Source organism: Mustela lutreola, chromosome 5, assembly GCF_030435805.1.
Source record: "Mustela lutreola isolate mMusLut2 chromosome 5, mMusLut2.pri, whole genome shotgun sequence".
Taxonomy (NCBI): Eukaryota; Metazoa; Chordata; class Mammalia; order Carnivora; family Mustelidae; genus Mustela; species Mustela lutreola.
In genome coordinates, this window is record NC_081294.1 from 79911365 (window position 1) to 79933856 (window position 22492).

Consider the following 22492-nt stretch of genomic DNA (forward strand, 5'->3'; position numbering starts at 1 on the left):
TATGAAATAGGCACTAGTATTACCTCTCATGGTAGCAGTTTTTCAGGTGGGGAACATGAGGCATGAAGTGGTTTAGTAAGTTGTCCAAGGTCATGTGCAGGTAAATGGCAGAACTGGGACTCAAAACACAGCTGCTCTGGTTCCAGATCCCAAGCTCCTGTTAACACTCTATTGCATCTTGATTTGTTTGAACTGATGTTTCAAAACTGGGAAAATCTGGAAAGCTGGCATCTGTTGACATAGCAGAAGAACTGGGGACACGGGGCTGAGTCCCTTTGTGGTAACAGTCGACTGGTCACTCTGGCTCCTTATGTGGTCTCTGCTTTACCCCTGTCCCCACTTGTCCATCTCATGCCCAACTCTGAGTCCTGTTCTCTTGACTCAGCTCCCATACTTATTTGTACCTACAGACACTTTCATTTTCAACCCCTGGCTTAAGGTTGTATAGTATTCACAGATTGGGTATTTATAAAAATGTCAGGCACTTTTCCTCCAAGATAGGGACTGTTTTCATCCCCATTTTCTGTGTGGTCCTTGCAGCATGGAGGGGGCAAATACTCAGGTGAAGTGATGGAGACAGGGTTGAAGCTTTGCCTCGACCCAGGGTCTATGCTTCGGTGATTGCATTATGCCTCCTTCCCTTAGGGACTGGGGGTTTCTCCCATCCTGTTAGAGATTCTGTGGTTAAGTCGGTAATTAGAGCAGAAGAAATTGTAGCACTGGAGGAAACAAGTGTGAAAATGTCAGCCTAACAGCCCATGTCTGGTTTTGTCTGTACACAGAGCGGACAGCTATAGAACATAATCATTCCTCTAGACCTATTTGTTGAGTGGAGAATAGATCAGAAAGAGTTTGTTTGTTTGTTTGTTTTAACTAAGCTGTATGCCCCATGTGGGGCTTGAACTCCAAACCCCAAGATCAAGAGTCACATGCTGTACTGACTGAGCCAGCTGAGCCAGCCAGGTGCCCCAGAAACAGTTAGTCTTAAAGAGAGAAATCTAAGAACATTTCAAAAAAATGAATTGGCACCTCGTATATGTTTAAAATTTTTAAATTTACTGACCCCCCCCCCCCCTTTGTTGTTGAAAAAAATGGCCTTTTTCTAACCAGGTATCACCGAGGAATTTTTTTTTTTTTTTTTTTTTTTTTTTTGGTAAGAAAATGTAACAATCCTGGCCCATTTCTCAGGAAAGTTTATTTTAAAGTTCCCAGAATTCTTTTTAAGTGGTTTGAGATTTGGAGCCTAGTGATAGTAAGCACAGCTGAGAAATGAGGTTTTGGCCTGGTTATTGTCTAACCAGGTGGGCTGGGGTCCTTGAACTTTAAGAAGCTTTTGTGTTTCCAGCTGTACCAGGGGATTAGTGGCTTAGTCCCACCTCATGGGAGCAAGTTTTATTGTTACCTCTTATAGGGCTGAAACCATAATGCCATGGTTTTTTACACAACACCATCTGCTTCAGGATCTCAACATGCTTACTTAGAGTGTGTTTCCCCCCACCCCTGCCCTGACTCAAGTCCCTCTCTCTACATAAGTTCAGTATCTGGAAGAGTGAATTCACTTTGGTCAGAACAACAGATGTGTGTGGTAATATGTAAAATGCAGTCGGTTAGTTATCAATCAATTATGTGGTCACTGAGCATCTCATACAGGCCCGGCAAGTGTCTTAGAGTTTGCAGCGGAAAGAAAGGTAATCAAAATGTGGTTCCTACCTTGGGGGACCTGGCTGGACAGGTCAGACAAAAGCATACGAAAAGTATGACAGCCCCAGGAAGTAAAATAAAATGTAGTAATGGTAAGAAGAGAGAGCACACAGCCATGATTCCTTTCCCACGGAAGGCTTCCGGCGTGCAGTACTGGAGGTCTGAGTTCTTTTTGCTAAGGTCCCTGCTTGGGCAGCAGCAGAGCCCACAAGGAGTGTGTGCCATGCAGTTAGAGGGGCATTTGGAGGGGGAACAAAGCTGCTTGTGTAAGCACGAGGGGGAGTGCTCATCTCTTCAGCGATGTCCGGAAATACATTCTGTAACAAAGAACTGTAATTCCAAGTCAATGACACCTTCTAAATCCTCTCAGACTATGCCCAAAATTATAGAGAAGGAATGGTGAGTTAGTTCCGTTCAGCCAGAACTGGATAGCTGTGTACTTTGCTCAAATGCCTGGATCTAATGGAGATGGGACAGCAGCCAGGAGATAGAGCAAGTCAATACAGGACCGGGAGAACTCTGATCCTGGAACAGATAATGAGGAAGGGCCAGGGTTTGAAAGCATGACCTCTAAGTCTTCCTGTGTAATGAACAGAGTATAATGGAGGGCTGAGATCTGAGGCCTGGGCACACCTGTATCTCTGGCTCCCGGCCTGGCTGCATCTTCACAGAACTTGAATAAGCTCTGTGGGAACCTGACAGTCTTCAGGCCACCTTCACAGCTTACTGAAAAGGGTAGAAGGCAGGAGATCTCTAAAGGAGATAGGTGTGTGGCTTTAGCGCTTGAGGGACTTCAACGTCAGTGTCAAGACCTGGCTTCCCCATTTAGTAGCTGTGTGGCCTTGAGCAAGTCACTAACCCTTTCTGAGCCTCCAAAATCAGCCATAAAATGGGAAGAAGAAAGATGATAGTACCTATAGGGTTATTGTGAAGACTAAGAGAGGATAAGAAACCACTTAGTGTATACGGCACATGTGAATGTGCAGTAAATCAAATCTTATATTATTACAGGAGAGGATCATAAAGATAAATATTTTAAATGGCTTTTTCCTTCTCTAAGTTCTGGACCGGGATTAGAGAGAAAGTGGGAATTATTTCATTCTTCTCCATCTCCGTCTTTGAGAGGATAAATAACTCACACAACAGACACAGAGTGGGATGAAGATTTAGAGAAAGGCCCTGGCTTCTAGGCCTTCAAAACCCAAACTTACTTAAAACTATAAAAGGTGAATTTTCTGAAGGCGTGGGTGGAAGATGACTGCCAAGGGACCAGAGTATTTTATTTCTCGCTCCTTGGAGAATCTTAGAAATCTTAGAGCAAGGTTTCTTAAACACTGATGTGCACACAAGTCCCCCGAGAGTCTCCATTTCTCATAAACTCCCAGATGCTACTGCTGGTCCTCAGACCACATTTTAAGTTGCAAAGTCCTGAGTCCTTGAGTCCTGTAGCATGGTTGAAACCTCTACAGCATTTTGGTGAGAATGCTCATCCAATTCTTGCTTGAATACTTCCAAAGATTACATGCTCTTTCTGTATCCAGATGGCAGGCATGATGAGAATGTGTGTCTTTTACTGAGCTGATAGAGCCATCCATTGATCCTAGTTCATTACTTTGACAGCAGTGGGGGTGGAGACATGACACAGATAATGCCTAGTCCTGAGAAGGCTTTTAACCTGGTTTTGGTCTTCTACGAGGTACGTCCATGGATGGGCTCCCATGGTTATGATGGGAGGCCAGGGCTACAACCCCTTGAAAATGTAATTTTTGTTTGCATGTACATTTTCCTGGGTAAAGTTCCCATAGCTTCAGTAGTTTTTCAAGGGTGTCTGTCTGTTCTCTCTAGAAGATTAAGAATCATTGGATTCTTTTTCATAGAATGTCGTATCCCTCATAGATCTATTTGGAAGGCTAGACCCTCCCTACTCTTTTTTTTCTTTTTCTTTTAAATTTTATTTATTTATTTGACAGTGAGAGAATGGGAGAAAGAGGGCACAAGTAGGGGGAGCAGCAGGCAGAGGGAGAAACAGGCTCTCCGCTGAGCAGGGATCCCAACACGGGGCTCGATCCCAGTACCCATGGGATCATGACTTGAGCCAAAAGCAGACACTTAACGACTGAGCCACCCAGCTATCCCCTCCTTAGTCTTTATAACTCTTGTCTTTTTTTGTCTTTATAACTCTTGTCTTTTTTAACACTTGTTTCTTAATTCTTTGAATAGTATAGTTTCAGGCACACTGTTTGTCCTGCCAATTTTTCCTAGTTTGTCAGGGTCCCTCTAAAATACCTCTCCCCCAACCCCGAACCATGTACAAGCTAAACATCAGGAGTCATTGAACCAGGAAGTATGGGACATCTTTCCTTGATTTGACTTGAGACCTCTTATAATTCTTTCTAAAAGTACAATATCTTCTCTGGAAACCATAGGGTACTTGACAGTATGATCATTTTGGAATGTTATGTTGCAGATTAAGAAAAAAGAAGAAATTGGGACTCCTGGGTAGCTCAGTCGTTGGGCATCTGTCTTTGCCTCAGGTCATGGTCCCAGGGTCCTGGGATCAGTCCTGGCATTGGGCTCCCTGCTCAGGGGGAAGCCTGCTTCTCCTTTTCTTATTCCCCCTGCTTCTATTCCCTCTCTTGATGTATCTCTCCCTCTCTGTCAAATAAAGAAATAAAATCTTAAAAAAATAAAAGGAAAAAGAAGAAATTAACATTGAAAGGTTATTTGTGGGTATATGTAAGAAGGCCCAGGCCTAGGGGTGGTACTGCCTTCAGGTGAGGCTTGATCCAGAGGTTCGGACACTTTGACCAAAGACCCATCTTCTCATTCTCTTTGCATAGGCAGGAGTCCCAAGTCTTTTTCACATGTACCACATTGAGCCCCATCGTCCACCATCCTGAATTCTTTGCATTGGTTTTGGATCATGTATGCAGGACCTGAGATTTATTCCTATGAAGTGTCTTATTAGATCATAGTCCTGAGGGGGGCACCTGGGTGGCTTCAGTTGGTTAAGCATCTGCCTTCAGCTCGGGTCATGATCCTGTGCTCCTGTTATCGAGCCCCACATCAGGCTCCCTGCTCCACAGAGTTTGCTTCTCCGTCTCCCTCTGCCTGCTACTCCCCCTACTTGTGCCCCCTCTCTCTGTCAAAAAAAAAAAAAAAAAAAAGTGATCTTTAAAAAAAGAAAAGAAAAAAGAAAAAAAAGACCATAGTTCTGATCATCCCATCCCTCCCTCAGTCTTCCTGTCCAGCTTAGGGTCATCTTCAAATCTTATCCATGTGCCACCAAAATACTGATGTTGAGCCAGACAAGGTCAAGGCCAGAGCCACAGCATGCCCCTGAGATACTCCTGCCAGGGTTGATGTTACATACCTTTGAATATTGATGACATATCTCAGAGTGTATTCTGAAGAATGCTAGTCTATAATATGGTCCTCAGAAATGTACCCTTATAATAATCAAACGTATTTGATATGCTATATACCATAACCTTTTCTCAAAAACCCACAGTGCTTAAGAGTATATTAAAAATTCTGAAGAAAGGGGGCGCCTCATGGCTCAGTGAGTTAAGCCACTGCTTTTGGCTTGGGTCATGGTCTCAGGGTCCTGGGATCGAGCCCCACATCAGGCTCTCAGGGAGCCTGCTTCTGCCTCTGTCTCTGCCTATCTTTCTGCCTACTTGTGATCTCTGTCAAATAAATAAATAAAATCCTTAAAAAAAAAATTCTGAGAAAAGCAATTATTAGAAATGGGTTTCTAACTATATCTGACCATGAAATTCTCCTCCCCTATCCTGCTTTGTAACTCCTAGTAATAATCTGTAAACAAATATTCTAGAGAGCACAGTCTGACCAATGTTTGGGTAGATGTTCCAGTGACCAGTTATTTGTTTTATCATTTGGCCCAGCTTCTTCCATTGTTGACCACAAGGATAGAGTGAGAGATGTTGTAAATACCTTGCTGAAAACCAGTTGATCGTGCCAGTCTATCACCCATTCAGAAGGGAGGCTCTTCTCAAGGGAACACTGTTTTTGCTGGGGCTGCTCCCATCCTAAATCTGCTAGGTGAAGCCTGGGTGCCTTGGATGGGGATTTTTCAGGTGTTTTGGTAAGAGCACAGTACTCGGAAGTACTCAGGGAAACCCAAAGCCAGGGAAAGGTAGTCTGTCATCATTCACAATAATAGTGATTGAAAAGAATAGTAATAATAACTCAGTTACTGAGTGTTTACTTTGTGCCTGGCACATGGCTCAGTACTTCTTACATGATACCTCACTTTTCCGTCACGGGAACCGTGCGTGAGTTGGGCAGTACTTTTGTCCTCATTTTATGAATGAGGGGTCTAAAACATCAAGAGCCTGGAAAAGTTACTCAAGTGGGCAGCAAACGAGAGACGCAGATGGGCATCAAACCCACATTTGACTCACCCCAGAGAGCCCATGTGCTCAACCATTCACTGTATTGTTTTTTTCATCATCATGTAGTTGATAAATGTTGACTTTGTTATGGCATGGTATTTGGCAAAATTGAAGATACAGTCCATTCCCTTAAGGGACCCACACTTTATTTGGGGGGAGGTTTTGTAGTTTAATGAACAGAATACTCGCTAGACAAATAGGAACAAATGCACGAAAAGAGAATGCCAGATGCCATACCAGTGGCCTGCTCAGACCCTGACAGCCAAATCTCTGGAGCTTGCTTTTGGAAATCCACTTGCCCATGAATGTCTCCCTCCCATTCTTCCACTTTATCCGTTGTCACAAATTCCCTTCTTAGTCTTCATCTTCCCCTTGTCCCCTTGACCTCTGCTTTCCCCGGGGGAAACCACTAACCTCTTGGCCTCTCAGTTCCTGGTCTGTGCGAATTCCCAGCTGACATTCACAGCACTTGGAGGTGACCTAGTTTAAATGAAATGCTGGCTTTTCAGTTATATCTTCAATAGGCTGAGTTGGCAGCTTGTCAGCAGGCTTATGTCACCTAATGACTGTGTCAATTCCCTTCTTGTCTGACTTCCTGTTAGTAAATATCCTCAGGATGCTCTTGGAACCCAGAAGGTGTAGGAGGCCTGGTCAGGGAGCCAAAAACAAAAGAAGAAAGAGAAACAGGGAGAAAAGCAAGGGAAGACCCATCCTTCCCTGCAAAAAAAGAAAAAAAAAATTACAAATACAAACAAAATAAATACACCAGAGGGGAAAAATTCTCTAAAACAGAGGGAGGGGCTCCAGGTGACTCAGTCATTAAGTGTCTGCCTTCTGCTAAAGTCATGATCCCAGGGTCCTGGGATCTAGCCCCACATCGGGCTCCCTGCTCCGCCAGAACCGTGCTTCTCTCTCTCCCGTTCCCCCTGCTTGTATTCTTTTTCTCGCTGTCTCTCTTTCTCTGTCAAATAAATAAATAAAATCTTTTAAAAAGATTTTAAAAAGATTAAACAGAGGGAGACTAACTTGCCGAGGGGTGTGTCTTCCTACAGAACAATTTTTGCTCCCAGGAGTTAGTTTCTTTAATTTTTTTTTTTTGACCTGCTCTGATCTCATTTATCTCCACCCCCCACCCCCACTCCAGGCTCTTCCTTCCTGTTTGGCACTTTTAAAATGGTATTACTTCTCTTCCACAATAGTGACCTGCTGGGATTAATAGCAGAGACATTTCCTCTCCTGCGGCTCTAGTTGTCTTTTTAATAACAATCGGCATCCCACCCCCTTCCCCTCTGCTGCTCTTCATAAACCTTTTCCTAAGGCTGGATGGAAAAGCTTCAGGTGTGTCTATTATGTCTTGGAAAGGTTAGCTGTGTTTGAGGCTTGAGAGATTCCACCCCTCACGCCCCACCCACTCTTTTCCTGAGGGCAGCAGCGTCCAGATATCTGCACAGTGACCTCCTTTTTTGCACGGTGAACTGTAGCCTTGGGTTTGGATGGTACACGCCCAGAAGTTTGGGTCTTAGGTTTGAAGGTAGCAGTGATTCTGTGAACTCCTTCTCATGGGAGTTGCTCTAGGGATTCAAGACCCTTCCAGCCCTGTGGAGTTGGGGTAAATGTTTCAAGCAGCATTGGGGTTGCTTGCCTGTTGAGCCTTGCCTGAGGTCACACAAGGTCATCTTTGGAGGCCCTGGGCAGCTTCATGGTCCTTTCCAAGGACTGTCTCTGCAGAAGGCAAAGTTCATGTTTGCACAAACCACCAGAACAGATGAACTGGTTAGAGTTTTCCCTTCTTCCACGTCACTTCTTCCAAAAACACGGATTCCTAATTCTGAATTTTCATCTTAAATTGTTCTACCAAGGGGCGCCTGGGTGGCTCAGTGGTTAAAGCCTCTGCCTTCAGCTCAGGTCATGATCCCAGGGTCCTGGGATCGAGCCTCGCATCGGGCTGTCTGCTCTGCGGAGAGCCTGCTTCCTCCTCTCTCTCTCTCTGCCTACTTGTGATCTCTGTCTATCAAATTAAAAAAATAAAATAAAATCTTTAAAAAAAAAAATTGTTCTACCAAACAACCACTATTTTAGTGAATGTATCTCCCCAAGAGTTGAAAGGCCTAAGGTGGCAATTCCTCCCTTCCTTTGGCCCCTCCTTCCTTTAGTTAATTAGTTCATTCTTTAATCCATCCTTTTGTTTCTTTATTTAATAAGTATTACTTGAACACTTCATTGCCAAGTGCTGGGTGAACAAAACAGAACAGTTCCTGCCTTTGTGATGCTTATGGGGCCGTCAGGGAGATGGACAGTAAAGATGTAGAAAGCAACCATGGGCCCAACCACAGAGAATCCACAGAGAATCCTGCTGTGGATTCAATGGTAGGGTAGTTGAGATGGAGAAGCCAAGGGAGCCCTGGAGAGGGTTGCCAGGCCAGGCCCCAGAGATGGTAACCAGTGAACCCAGATGAGAAGGGTAAGGAGCAGCCGAGTGGAGAGTTGGCAATGTCTGTAGAGGATGGTCAGCATGTGTGGGGGTTCCTTGGCAGAAATGAGCTTGGCACTTTCCAGAAACTGAGAGGAAGCCAGAATGGAATAGAGAGGGAGATGGAGAGATGCCCATCCCTTCCTCCCCACACTAACCACTATAGCCCTACTGTTTTCCCTCATTATCTCGCACCTAGTTGGGAGCAACAGCCTCCTGACAGTCTTCCTCTCTGTGGCATGCCACTACCCCCTCACCTCAAGTCAGACCAAAGAGAGAGGGGCTTGGTGGAGAAAGGCTCTGTATGGGACAGATCCCATGGGAGGTGGGCTTTCAGGGATGGTGGGACGTTGGGGACAAAGGTACTATTCAGTGACCTTGGCATTGACTCTAACCCCCGACCCATGTGTCCCATGTGTCCTGAATTCTGAGTTTGGTTCAGGGATCAAGAGATCCCAATGTGGGCGATCATATCCTTAAACAGAAACATATGGATTTGGGGGCTAGATTCTGGGTTGCTGATGTGTGCTTGTGTGTGTGTGTTTATAAAAAAGACAATCATGTACAAAAATTCAGTCTTGGGGCACCTGGGTGGCTCAGTGAGTTAAGCCTCTGCCTTTGGCTCAGGTCATGATCTTAGGGTTCTGGGATCAAGCCCCGCATCAGTCTCTCTCTGCTCAGCGGGGAGCCTGCTTCCCCCTCTCTCTCTGCCTGCCCCTCTGCCTACTTGTGATCTCTCTCTCTCTGTCAAATAAAGAAATAAAATCTTAAAAAATACAAACAGCTCAGTCTTTTCAACTCTGGTGGGATCTTTTCAGGGAAAACTGTCACCATGTCAACTGCTGGGCTTGAGAAAACCTGGGGCCCAGGAGGGAGGAGGGGGTTGAGAAAAAGATTCACAGCATCTGCCCTTACTCCATCTACAATGACCAGTAGGGGACAGTTTCTGTTTGGAGTGCTTGTGGGAAGGGATAGGCAAGTGAAAAAGCTCTCCTCAGCCAAATCCATGAAATCCAAATAATTACATCCTGCAAATCTTCTGCCCCCACCTCTGCCACCAAAACCCCTTCTGTTTGTCCCACCCTGAGGAGACTCTATGAGCTGAAATGACTGGGTAGAGTGAGCAGTGTGTATTATGTTGTTATTATTTAATAAAGCGTGTGTTGTTCCCCACTTGGCAATGCGGCCAAGTTGCTGTTCTAGCAGGTGGTGGGTAACTGGACCCAAGCCCCCTGATCTTCACTCAGGAACTCCCTGGTCCAGCCTTTGATATCAGAACAAGAGGAGAAAACAGTGACACAGGACACTTCCTGTCCCAAAGGGGATGTGTGATACAGGACACCTGAAAAAACAGGCAAAAAGAGAGTTTCACTGGAGCTGCTCTGGGAGAGCTGGCCTCAGCCTGCCCTCCACAAGTCATCCAAGCTCTGGCCAGCAGTGGGACTGGGCCAGCTGTTGCAGTAGAGTTCAGCTCAGTGGATTCTCGTGTGTCCTGTATGGGCTGGGTGCGGGCTGAGCGCTGACATCCCAACCCCTGCCCTTGTGAAGAATATGATTCAGTGATGAAGTCGGATAAGCAAGCAATAAAAATTAGTGTGATAAGTTTTAATTTTTTCTAGAGAACAGAGAGGGCTTGTGGGAGCCTAGGTGAAATGCTCTTAAACTGCCCTGGAAAAGTCAGGGAAGGCTTCCTGGAGGAAGAGCCATCTAGCTGGGACTTGAAGGATGAATAGGAGTTGGACCATGCACAGGCTCCAAAGGTCTAGGTTGAAAAGAAAATGGAAATTAAAGCTTAAGAATTTTAATAAAAATAGAAAATTAAAACTTTAGTGCCAGACTCCCTTCTCCCCCACCCCATCCCAGTTCTCTAGGTCACTGTTTATTAATAGAGTTATAGTTCACAGGGCATGGTGTAGGGGTAGGTGGAAAGTGCTGATATTAGATCTCAGGTCTAGATGTATGCAAACAGGAAGGCTTTTATGTTGTAAGGTGAAATGGCCTGGAAGCAAAAGTCCCAGATTAAAATCACCCAACATTGTTTTGATTTTTTTTTTAAATTGATGCATATCTGACAGCAATATAATTTAGGTCCCTGAAAGTTCCCTATTTGAAATTGTCAGGAGTCCAGGTGAGTTGTTTTATGTAGTGAAAACTAAAAAAATCTGGGACTCTGGAATATTGGTTTTAACCCCAATTGCCAGAGGCTACCCATATGATCTTAGACTATCACAGCCCTTCAGTGAAAGTAAGTAGAACTCTGTTTGGTTATTTAAGCCATATATTATTTGCCCCACACCCCCAGGTTTTTATTTTGAAAAATCTAAAACCTATAGGACAGATGGTAAGACCAGAACAATATTCTCTGTAGGTATGTATAGACACACACACACACACAGACACACACATTTATTTTTGCTGAATGGTTTGAAAATGAGCTGCAGTTGTCATGATATTTCTGCTGCACAGTATTCTAGGGCATGTCTTTGTGCCCTTCTCCCTAACATTGGTGGAATTATCAAGCTTGGGAAATGTAACACTGGTGCAGCACCCTTCATTCACATGCAGTTCAGATTCAAATGGCTGTACAGTCTCAGTCATGTCCTTTATTAGTAGTAGTGTTTACTTCGGATCAACTCCCTTCAACAGACACATGTTGCATTAAATCGTTGTGCTTCTTTGGTGTCTGCTAATCAGGATGGCTCCCCAACCTTTCTCTTTCCCTCATGAGCTGACATATTTGAGGAGCCCAGGCCAGTGTGTCTGCAGATGATGCAGCTAATTCGTTGAAGTTAGCAGAGATGGCACACCTCCCAGGTGCTGGGCACCGTGCTGGTGGGAGGGAAAATTTGTGAGGCGGATAGGGTCTGTTCCCCTTTTGGAGTTCCTTGTCTCGTGGGAGAGCATGATGCCTAATGGGCAAGTTACAGAAGAGTGAAAAATTCTCTGGGGGCACTGAGAAGAGTTCCTGGTTAGACAGCATCTGCTCTAAAAAAACAACAAACAAACAAACAAACAAACACAAAGAAATAAAATCAGCCTGAGATAAGACAGAGAGGGAAGAGTGTTACTTTTGATGGGTGACTGAGGAGGGCGTCTCTTTGAGGTGGTGCTATTTCAGTTGAGAGCTGAAGGATGAACAAGGTCCAAGGAGGGAGCCAGTGTGGAGTGTTGGTGGCGGCACACCGGGCAGAGGGACCAGCCTGTGCAAAGGCCTGGCAGTGGGGAAGCCTATGGCTTGGTTGAGGAACTGAGAGGAAGGCATTTTGCCTGCAGAGTGGTGAGCAGGGGGAAGGAGGTAGGAGATGGGGTGGACGCTGTGGGCTAATTTGAGATGCGATAGGGAGTCCATGGAGAGTTGATAACCGAGGAACCTCCTGAAATGAAGTCATCATGAAAAAGATCACTAGCTGCTCTTTAGCGTGCCTCTGAGGGTCACTGCCAGGTTGGAATGAAATCTTTTCTACAAGTTAATGAGGGTGTGACATGTTCAAGGTATTGTTTGCAAGAACTGAGAGGGATCACAAAGGACGGCTTAAAAAATTTTTTTTAAAGGTATTATTTATTTATTTGACAGAGATCACAAGTAGGCAGAGAGGCAGACAGAGGTGGAAGCAGGCTCTCCGTGGAGCGAAGAGCCCGAAGCGGGGCTCAATCCCAGGACCCTGAGATCATGACCTGAACCAAAGGCGGAGGCTCAACCCACTGAGCCACCCAGGTGCTCCTGATTTAAAATTTTAAAGTTGTTTTTGTAACTGAAATTATACCTGAGTAATTTATGAGGCATGGTCTTAGCCTTTTGGAGAGGTGGGTGGGGCCATGTCTTGTTTTCTTATTTGTCTTCAGTTTGTCAGTGATGAGAGCCAGCATTGTTTGGCTCCAGAAATAACCTAGTGGTACTTTCCCCTTCTGGGCAGCTTGTAATTTGGTTGAGGGCTGGCATTTCTGGGGAATCCTGCCACCCTTGTCTGTGGAGCTCCTGTCTCCCACCTGCTCCCCGCCCCCAACTCCTTCCCAATGACCACCCACATTTGTTCAGGTCCTTCAAATTGAACCTTGAAACCAAAGCAAAGCTTTAGAATAAACCCAGCAGCAGATCTGGCAGCTGGCTGGGGCAAGGCACCCGCTCGCTCTTGGGCAGGCCCCATGCAGCCCAAGGCTTTCTGTCAGTGGTGCTAGACGCCTGGAGCCACAGGGATCTGGAGCCGGCTCAGAGCTTCAGAACTGGAGATAGAGAAGAATCCCTTTTTGCAGAAGATGCTCTCTAGAGTTTGGCAGCCCTGAAGTTAACGTTTTCTTTACCATCGGCCTCAGCTTTATGCCGGTGACTGTATATTTCATTTATAGATGTGCATTCATTCCTCTCCTTGAGGAGAGGTCTGTCCTCCATGAGGTCTGTCCTCAGTGCTGATTTCTGTGCTCTTCCTGCTTCTCCTTACTCTGGACTGTGGACTGTGTTAGGAGCTCAGGGGAAGTCACTGAAGAATGAGCATAACCTGGAATCTGGGACTGGTTAGAACAGCTGGGAAACAGCACAGCAGGCAGGGAGGAGTCTATCAGCTGCAGAACCTACCCCCAGCCTATCAGATGCAGCCCCCCCCCCCCCCCCCCCGCTTCCCCTGCAGCCACACTCAACTGTAGGAATCACATCTCAGGTCTTGGAACATTCCATACTCCCTACTTCTTTAGAGTCTTGGCACCTGCTCTTCCCACAGTTAGAATACTTTGCTTCCCCACCCCCCACCTCAGCCCCCGCAGCCAGCCAACTCCTACCCCGGGAAGCCTTCCTTCTCTGACCACCCTATGTCTGATGAATTGATCGCATGCATGCCCGGGACTGTTTCCTCCAGAGTACATAGTTCTGCTTGGCTTATTTTACTTTATTTTTAAAGTAATCTTGGAGCCCAGTTTGGGTCTTGGGCTCACGACCCCGAGAACAAGAGTTGCAAGCCCTAGCAAGTGAGCCAGCCAGGCGCCTCCATAGTTCTGTTTTTGAAAAATGCCTGCATATGTGTGTGTGATTATATCATTACTATTTGTCTTCCCTACTTGGCCGTAAACTCTGACAGTGGCGGGAACATGTCTGTGGTTGCACATCATGTAACCCCGGTGTAACCCACACTTAACCCTTTAGTGGCTGAGCTCCCCAGGGAACTGCTGGTTGCCTGTGCTTCCATGGAGGTTGAAGAAGCATGTGCATAGTGGGCAGCTCCTGGGGGCCACGGGGCAGGGCCCACTCTCCCACAGGCATGGGCACGGGCTTCTCTGTTGTTGACACATCTCGGCACATGTGAAAGAATCCAGTCAGATGGAGATGAGAGAGGGCTGGAGCACTGAACAGGAGGGAGTATTGGCAGATACTGGGCATTTTCTGACCCTCTGAACAGCAGGCCCCCTGAAATGGGAGTTACCTGTTTGCCTTCAGAGCCGGCCACAAGGCACTTTGTTTCACTGATGTTTCTACCCAACCTTTTACATCTTGGCTCTCATTCCCCATAGTTGGATTTTTTAGAGAGGAGCAAGGGGTGTGCTTCATTTTTCTGCTCTCTGCCAAGTCTCAGCGAGGGGGAGGAAGCTCTGTAATGAGATGGGTTTTCTCTCCTCGGCTCCTTTGTTAGGATACTGCTCCGAAAGAATGTCCCATTTCATGGAAGACTCAAGCCAGCCTCAGCTTGAGCCCTTAGTTCAGTTGGATTGTATTTCTTCCCAAACGGTGCTGGGCAAATACACTTCTGGGTCCCCACTTCCCTGGGATGTTCTGTATGAATTAAAACTTAGAATCCGTGTGGCAGGAGTTGAATAACACAGGAATTGGGTGGAATTAGGGTGATTATAATATGGAAAAAGAGACTATTCTTGAGTGGTCCCAAACTGGGCATTAAGCATGCATGCCCAACGAGCCCTTTTCATTTACCATCTAGTAAAAATAAGACATTGACAGTAATAAGGCCAGGCCAGGGACTCAAATATGTATAAGGACTAAGTAGGTAGAGCTCTGCCACAGTCGAAGAGTGTACTCTCCTCTTACCCATGGTCCCTGCTACTCCTTTTTGTCCCTAAGATTAAAAATGACTGCTAGTTGTGAAGGAACAGGTGGTCATATGTCTTAGTTTCTATTTTGGTTGTTAGATGTTTGGAGTAGAGACGATGGTGAGCTAGAAAGCTGTGGTTACTCAAGAGGGCCGCTGCTTTTCAGCTGAGAGTAGGAACCCCATGTCACCAGATAATTTGGGTTTTCGGGAGAAACTCGATATCTAGATTTGTATGTAAAAATTTCTGATTTTTAAAAATGTTGACAATAAACCCACGGTGTGAAATCTCTTTGTGGTTTGAACAGAACTTATCTGGGAATTCTATTTTGCCCGAGTTAGCTGTCCCTGGGCCAGGGCAGGGTGAGTCATTGGAAAGGTGCCATTTCTTCAGATGGCAGAACATAAGCAAATGAATGTAAACAAGAGAAGGATTTAAACCAAAAAAGAGCTGCAGGGAAGCTACATGGGGTTGTGGAGAGAGATGGGCAGAGACCCACAGGGTTCCAGGCACGAGTATGTGAATGGCCTAGTCACTCCACCTCATTGAGTCTTACCTTTCCAAAGTATGAAATGGGAGATAGCATTTGTTTTTGTTTTTGTTTTTAATATTTTATTTATTTATTTGACAGACAGAGATCACAAGTAGGCAGAGAGGCAGGCAGAGAGAGAGGGGGAAGCAGGCTCCCCGCTGAACAGACAGCCTGACGTGGGGCTCAATCCCAGGATCCTGGGACCATGACCTGAGCTGAAGCCAGAGGCTTTAACCCACTGAGTCACCCAGGCACCCCTGTTTTTTGCTTTTTTAAAGAATTAGCATATAATGCATTATATGTTTCTGGGGTACAGGTCTGTGATTCATCAGTCTTGTACAATACACAGCACTCATTACAACACATAGCCTCCTCAGTGTCCATCACCCAGCCAGTCCATCCCCCTACTCCCCTCCCATGCAGCAACCCTCAATTTGTTTCCTAAGATTAAGAGTTTCTTATGGTTTGTCTCCCTCTCTGGTTTTGTCTTGTTTCATTTTTTCCTCTATGATCCTCTGCCTTGTTTCTTATATGCTGCATATCAATGGGATCATATGGTAATTGTCTTTCTCTGATTGACTTATTTCACTTAGCATAATACCCTCTAGTTCTATCCATGTCATTGCAAATGGCAAGATTTGTCCTTTTTGATGGCTGCATAGTATTTGTATTCGTGTGTGTGTGTGTGTGTGTGTGTGTGTATACACACCACATCTTTTTTATCCATTCATCAATCAGAGGACACCTGGGTTCTTTCCATAATTCACATTGCTGCTATAAACATTCGGGTGCATGTTTCCCTTTGGATCACTACATTTGTATCTTTGGGGTAAATACCCATAGTGTGATTGCTGGGTCATCTGATAGCTCTATTTACAACTTTTTTTTTTCCACTTTCAGCTTTTTTATTTTTTATAAACATATAATATATTTTTATTCCCAGGGGTACAGGACTGTGAATCACCAGGTTTACACACTAAACAGCACTCACCATAGCACATACCCTCCCCAATGTCCATAACCCCACCCCCCTTCTGCCAACCCCCCCTCCCCTCAGCAACCCTAAGTTTGTTTTGTGAGATTAAGAGTCACTTATGGTTTGTCTCCCTCCCAATCCCATCTTGTTTCATTTCTTCTTTTCCTACCGCCTTAACCCCCCGTGTTGCTTCTCCACTTCCTCATATCAGGGAGATCATATGAGAGTTGTCTTTCTCCGCTTGACTTATTTCGCTAAGCATGATACCCTCTAGTTCCATCCATGTCATCGCAAATGGCAAGATTTCATTTCTTTCGATGGCTGCATAGTATTCCATTGTGTATATATACCACCTCTTCTTAACCATTCATCTGTTGATGGACATCTAGGTGCTTTCCATAGTTTGGCTATTGAAGACATTGCTGCTATAAACAATTGGGTGCACATGCCCCTTCGGATCACTACGTTTGTATCTTTAAATACCCAGTAGTGCAGTTGCTGGGTCATAGGTTAGTTCTATTTTGAACATTTTGAGGAACCTCCATGCTGTTTTGCAGAGTGGTTGCACCAGCTTGCATTTCTACCAACAGTGTAGGAGGGTTCCCCTTTCTCCGCATCCTCGCCAGCATCTGTCATTTCCTGACTTGTTAATTTTAGCCATTCTGACTGGTGTGAGGTGATATCTTATTGTGGTTTTGATTTGTATTTCCCTGATGCCGAGTGATATGGAGCACTTTTTCATGTGTCTGTTGGCCATCTGGATGTCTTCTTTGCAGAAATGTCTGCTCATGTTTTCTGCCCATTTCTTGATTGGATTATTTGTTCTTTGGGTGTTGAGTTTGCTAAGTTCTTTATATATTTTGGACACTAGCCCTTTATCTGATATGTCGTTTGCAGATATCTTCTCCCATCTGTCAGTTGTCTTTTGGTTTTGTTAACTGTTTCCTTTGCTGTGCAAAAGCTTTTGATCTTGATAAAATCCCAATAGTTCATTTTTGCCCTTGCTTCCCTTACCTTTGGCGATGTTCTTAGGAAGATGTTGCTGCAGCTGAGGTTGAAGAGGTTGCTGCCTGTGTTCTCCTCAAGGATTTTGATGGATTCCTTTCGCACATTGAGGTCCTTCATCCATTTTGAGTCTATTTTCGTGTGTGGTGTAAGGAAATGGTCCAATTTCATTTTTCTGCATGTGGCTGTCCAATTTTCCCAACAGCATTTATTGAAGAGGCTGTCTTTTTTCCATTGGACATTCTTTCCTGCTTTGTCGAAGATGAGTTGACCATAGGGTTGAGGGTCTATTTCTGGGCTCTCTATTCTGTTCCATTGATCTATGTGTCTGTTTTTGTGCTAGTACCATGCTGTCTTGATGATGACAGCTTTGTAATAGAGCTTGAAGTCCGGAATTGTGATGCCACCAACTTTGGCTTTCTTTTTCAATATTCCTTTGGCTATTTGAGGTCTTTTCTGGTTCCATATAAATTTTAGGATTATTTGTTCCATTTCTTTGAAAAAGATGGATGGTACTTTGATAGGAATTGCATTAAATGTGTAGATTGCTTTAGGTAGCATAGACATTTTCACAATATTTGTTCTTCCAATCCAGGAGCATGGAATATTTTTCCATTTCTTTGTGTCTTCCTCAATTTCTTTCATGAGTACTTTATAGTTTTCTGAGTATAGATTCTTTGCCTCTTAGGTTAGGTTTATTCCTAGGTATCTTATGGTTTTGGTTGCAATTATAAATGGGATTGACTCCTTAATTTCTCTTTCTTCTGTCTTGTTGTTGGTGTAGAGAAATGCAACTGATTTCTGTGCATTGATTTTATATCCTGAAACTTTGCTGAATTCCTGTACAAGTTCTAGTAGTTGTGGAGTGGAGTCTTTTGGGTTTTCCACATATAGTATCATATCATCTACGAAGAGTGATAGTTTGACTTCTTCATTGCCAATTTGGATGCCTTTAATTTCCTTTTGTTGTCTGATTGCTGGGGCTAGGACTTGTAGTACTATGTTGAATAACAGTGGTCATAATGGACATCCCTGCCGTGTTCCTGACTTTAGCAGAAAAGCTTTCAGTTTTTCCTCCATTGAGAATGATATTTGTGGTGGGTTTTTCATAGATGGCTTTGATAATAGTGAGGTATGTGCCCTCTATCCCTATACCTTGAAGAGTTTTGATCAGGAAGGGATGCTGTACTTCGACAAATGCTTTTTCAGCATCTATTGAGAGTATCATATGGTTCTTGTTCTTTCTTTTATTAATGTGTTGTATCATATTGATTGATTTGCGGATGTTGAACCAACCTTGCAGCCCTGGAATAAATCCCACTTGGTTGTGGTGAATAATCCTTTTAATGTACTGTTGAATCCTATTGGCTAGTATTTTGGTGAGAATTTTCGCATCTGTGTTCATCAAGGATATTGGTCTGTAGTTCTCTTTTTTGATGGGATCCTTGTCTGGCTTTGGGATCAAGGTGATGTTGGCCTTATAAAATGAGTTTGGAAGTTTTCCTTCCATTTCTATTTTTTGGAACAGTTTCAGGAGAATAGGAATTAGTTCTTCTTTAAATGTTTGGTAGAATTCCCCCCGGATGCCGTCTGGCCCTGGGCTTTTGTTTGTTTGGAGATTTTTGATGACTGTTTCAATCTCCTTACTGGTGATGGGTCTGTTCAGGCTTTCTATTTCTTCCTGGTTCAGTTGTTGTAGTTGAAATGTCTCTTAGGAATGTATCCATTTCTTCCAGATTGTCAAATTTGTTGGCGTAGAGTTGTTCATAGTATGTTCTTATAATTGTCTGTATTTCTTTGGTGTTAGTTGTGATCTCTCCTCTTTCATTCATGATTTTATTTATTTGGGTCCTTTCTCTTTTCTTTTTGATAAGTCTGGCCAGGGGTTTATCAATCTTACTAATTCTTTCAAAGAACCAGCTTCTAGTTTCGTTGATTTGTTCTGTTGTTTTTTTGGTTTCTAATTTCATTGATTTCTGCTCTGATCTTTATGATTTCTCTTCTCCTGCTGGGTTTAGGGTTTCTTTCTTGTTCTTTCTCCAGCTCCTTTAGGTGTCGGGTTAGGTTGTGTACCTGAGACCTTTCTTGTTTCTTGAGAAAGGCTTGTACCACTGTATATTTTCCTCTCAGGCTGCCTTTGTTGTGTCCCACATATTTCGAACCGTTGTGTTTTCATTATCATTTGTTTCCATGAATTTTTTCAATTCTTTAATTTCCTGGTTGCCCCATTCATTCTTTAGAAGGATGCTGTTTAGTCTCCATGTATTTGGGTTCTTTCCAAATTTACTCTTGTGATTGAGTTCTAGCTTCAGAGCATTGTGGTCTGAAAATATGCAGGGAATGATCCCAATCTTTTGATACCAGTTGAGACCTGATTTAGGACTGAGGGTGTGATCTATTCTGGAGAATGTTCCATGTGCACTAGAGAAGAATGTGTATTCTCTTGCTTTGGGATGAAATGTTCTGTATATATCTGTGATGTCCATTTGGTCCAGTGTGTCATTTAAGGCCTTTATTTCCTTGTTGATCTTTTGCTTGGATGATCTGTCCATTTCAGTGAGGAGAGTGTTAAATTCTCCTACTATTATTGTATTATTGTTGATGTGTTTCTTTGATTATGTTATTAATTGCTCCCACGTTGGGGGCATAGATATTGGACAGATCCTTTGAGTATAATATAGTGTCCTTCCTCATCTCTTATTATAGTCTTTGGCTTAAAATCTAATTGATCTAATATAAGGATTGCCACTCCTGCTTTCTTCTGATGTCCATTAGCATGGTAAATTTTTTTCCACTCCCTCGCGTTAAATCTGGAGGTGTCTTCGGGTTTAAAATGAGTTTCTTGTAGGCAACATATAGATGGGTTTTGTTTCTTTATCCATTCTGATACCTTGTGTCTTTTGATTGGGGCATTTAGCCCATTAACATTCAGGGTAACTATTGAGAGATATGAATTTAGTGCCACTGTATTGCCTGTAAGTGACTGTTACTGTATATTGTCTCTGTTACTTTCTGATCTACTACTTTTAGGCTCTCTCTTTGCTTAGAGGACCCCTTTCAATATTTCCTGTAGAACTGGTTTGGTGTTTGTAAATTCTTTCAGTTTTTGTTTGTCCTGGAAGCTTTTAAACTCTCCTTCTATTTTCAATGATAGCCTAGCTGGATATAGTATTCTTGGCTGCATGTTTTTCTTGTTTAGTGCTCTGAATATATCATGCCAGCTCTTTCTGGCCTGCCAGGTCTCTGTGGATAAGTCTGCTGCCAATCTAATATTTTTACCATTGTATATTACAGACTTCTTTTCCCGGACTGCTTTCAGGATTTTCTCTTTGTCACTAAGACTTGTAAATTCTACTATTAGGTGACGGGGTGTGGACCTATTCTTATTGATTTTGAGGGGGGTTCTCTGCACCTCCTGGATTTTGATGCTTGTTCCCTTTGCCATAGTGGGGAAATTCTCTCCAATAATTCTCTCCAGTATACCTTCTGCTCCCCTCTCTCTTTCTTCTTCTTCTGGAATCCCAATTATTCTAATGTTGTTTCATCTTATGGTGTCACTTATCTCTCGAATTCTCCCCTCGTGGTCCAGTAGCTCTTTGTCCCTCTTTTGCTCAGCTTCTTTATTCTCTGTCATTTGTCTTCTATATCACTAATTCTTTCTTCTGCCTCATTTATCCTAGCAGTGAGAGCCTCCATTTTTGATTGCACCTCATTAATAGCTTTTTTGATTTCAACTTGGTTAGATTTTAGTTCTTTTATTTCTCCTGAAAGGGCTTTTATATCTCCCAAGAGGTTTTCTCTAATATGTTCCATGCCTTTTTTGAGCCTGGCTAGAACCTTGAGAATCGTCATTCTGAACTCTATATCTGACATATTACCAATGTCTGTATTGATTAGGTCCCTAGCCTTCGGTACTGCCTCTTGTTCTTTTTTTTGTGGTGAATTTTTCTCTCTTGTCTTTTTGTCCAGATAAGAATATACGGAGGAGCAAGTAAAATACTAAAAGGGTGGCAATAACCCCAGGAAAATATACTTTAACCAAATCAGAAGAGATCCCAAATCGTGAGGGGGGGGAGAAAGGGCATAAAAAGAGGTTCAGAAAAAAAGAAAGAAAGAAAACAATTAAAAAAAGAAAACGAATAAAGAAAAAGTGTAAAAAAGAAAAAATATATATTAGATAAACTAGTTTAAAAACGTTAAAGAAGAAAAGGGTAAAAGTTAAAAAAAAATTAGCAGCAGAAGAAAAAAAATTGAAAAAGAAAAACAAATTAAATTAACTGAAGACTAAAGAATCACAGGGAGAAAGCCATGAGTTCCGTGCTTTGCTTTCTCCTCCTCTGGAATTCTGCTGCTCTCCTTGGTATTGAAACCGCACTCCTTGGTAGGTGAACTTGGTCTTGGCTGGATTTCTTGTTGGTCTTCTGGGGGAGGGGGCCTGTTGTAGTGATTCTCAAGTGTCTTTGCCCCAGGCGGAGTTGCACCGCCCTTACCAGGGGCTGTGCTGAGTAAATCCGCTTGGGTTTGCTTTCTGGAGCTTTTGTTCCCTGAGTGCTTTCCGTAGAGTTCCGGAGGATGGGAATGAAAATGGCAGCCTCCCGGTCTCCAGCCTGGAGGAACTAAGAGCCCGGGGCCCCACTCCTCAGTGTGCCCTCAGAGAACAGCGCTCAATTACTCCCCTCTCCCTGGACTCCTGCCACGCTCTGAGCTCACCGAGCCTGCAACCGGTTCAAGGTAACCCTGAGCTGGGAGCTCACTCCTTGGCTCTGTCTCTGTAGCCAGCTTCCCCGTTCTAATACCTGTAAGCTCTGTGACACTCAGACACCCCCGATCCTTCTGTGACCCTGTGGGACCTGAGGCCACACTGACCCCGCGTGGGCTTCACCCCGGTTTAGTCTCTGGAGCAATGTCCGTCAGTGGAACAGACTATTAAAAGTCCTGATTTTGTGCTCCGTTGCTCCACCGCTTGCCGTTAGCTGGCCCCTCCCCCCAGGGTCTATCTTCCCGTCGCTTTGGATTCACTTCTCTGCCAGTCCTACCTTTCAGAAAGTGGTTGATTTTCTGTTTCTAGAATTGCTGTTCTTCTCTTCGATCTGCCATTGGATTTGTAGGTGTTTGCAATCTTTAGATAAGCTATCTAGCTGATCTCCTGCTACCAGAAGTAGTCTCAGCCTGCTACTTCTCCACCATCTTGACTCCTCCCCATCTATTTTCAACTTTTTGAGGAACCTCCATAGTTTTCTCCAGAGTGGCTGCACCAGCTTGCATTCCTACCAACAGTGTAGGTTTCTCCACATCCTTGCTAACACCTATCATTTCCAGACTTGTTAATTTTAGCCATTCTGACTGGTGTGAGGTAGTATCTC

At 44.0% G+C, this 22492-nt stretch overlaps 1 long non-coding RNA gene across 2 annotated transcripts in view; it reads left to right on the forward strand.

Moving 5' to 3' along the window:
• The window catches only part of LOC131832198 (uncharacterized), a 55885-nt gene that overhangs the window by 26436 nt on the left and 6957 nt on the right, over positions 1-22492 (forward strand). Inside the window, exon 3 of one of the 2 annotated variants that reach the window (XR_009353942.1) lies at positions 12164-12304. The exons of the other annotated variant lie outside the window; for it this stretch is intronic. This is a non-coding gene — a long non-coding RNA (uncharacterized LOC131832198). The remainder of the gene's footprint in view (positions 1-12163; positions 12305-22492) is intronic. 2 annotated transcript variants of the gene reach the window in all.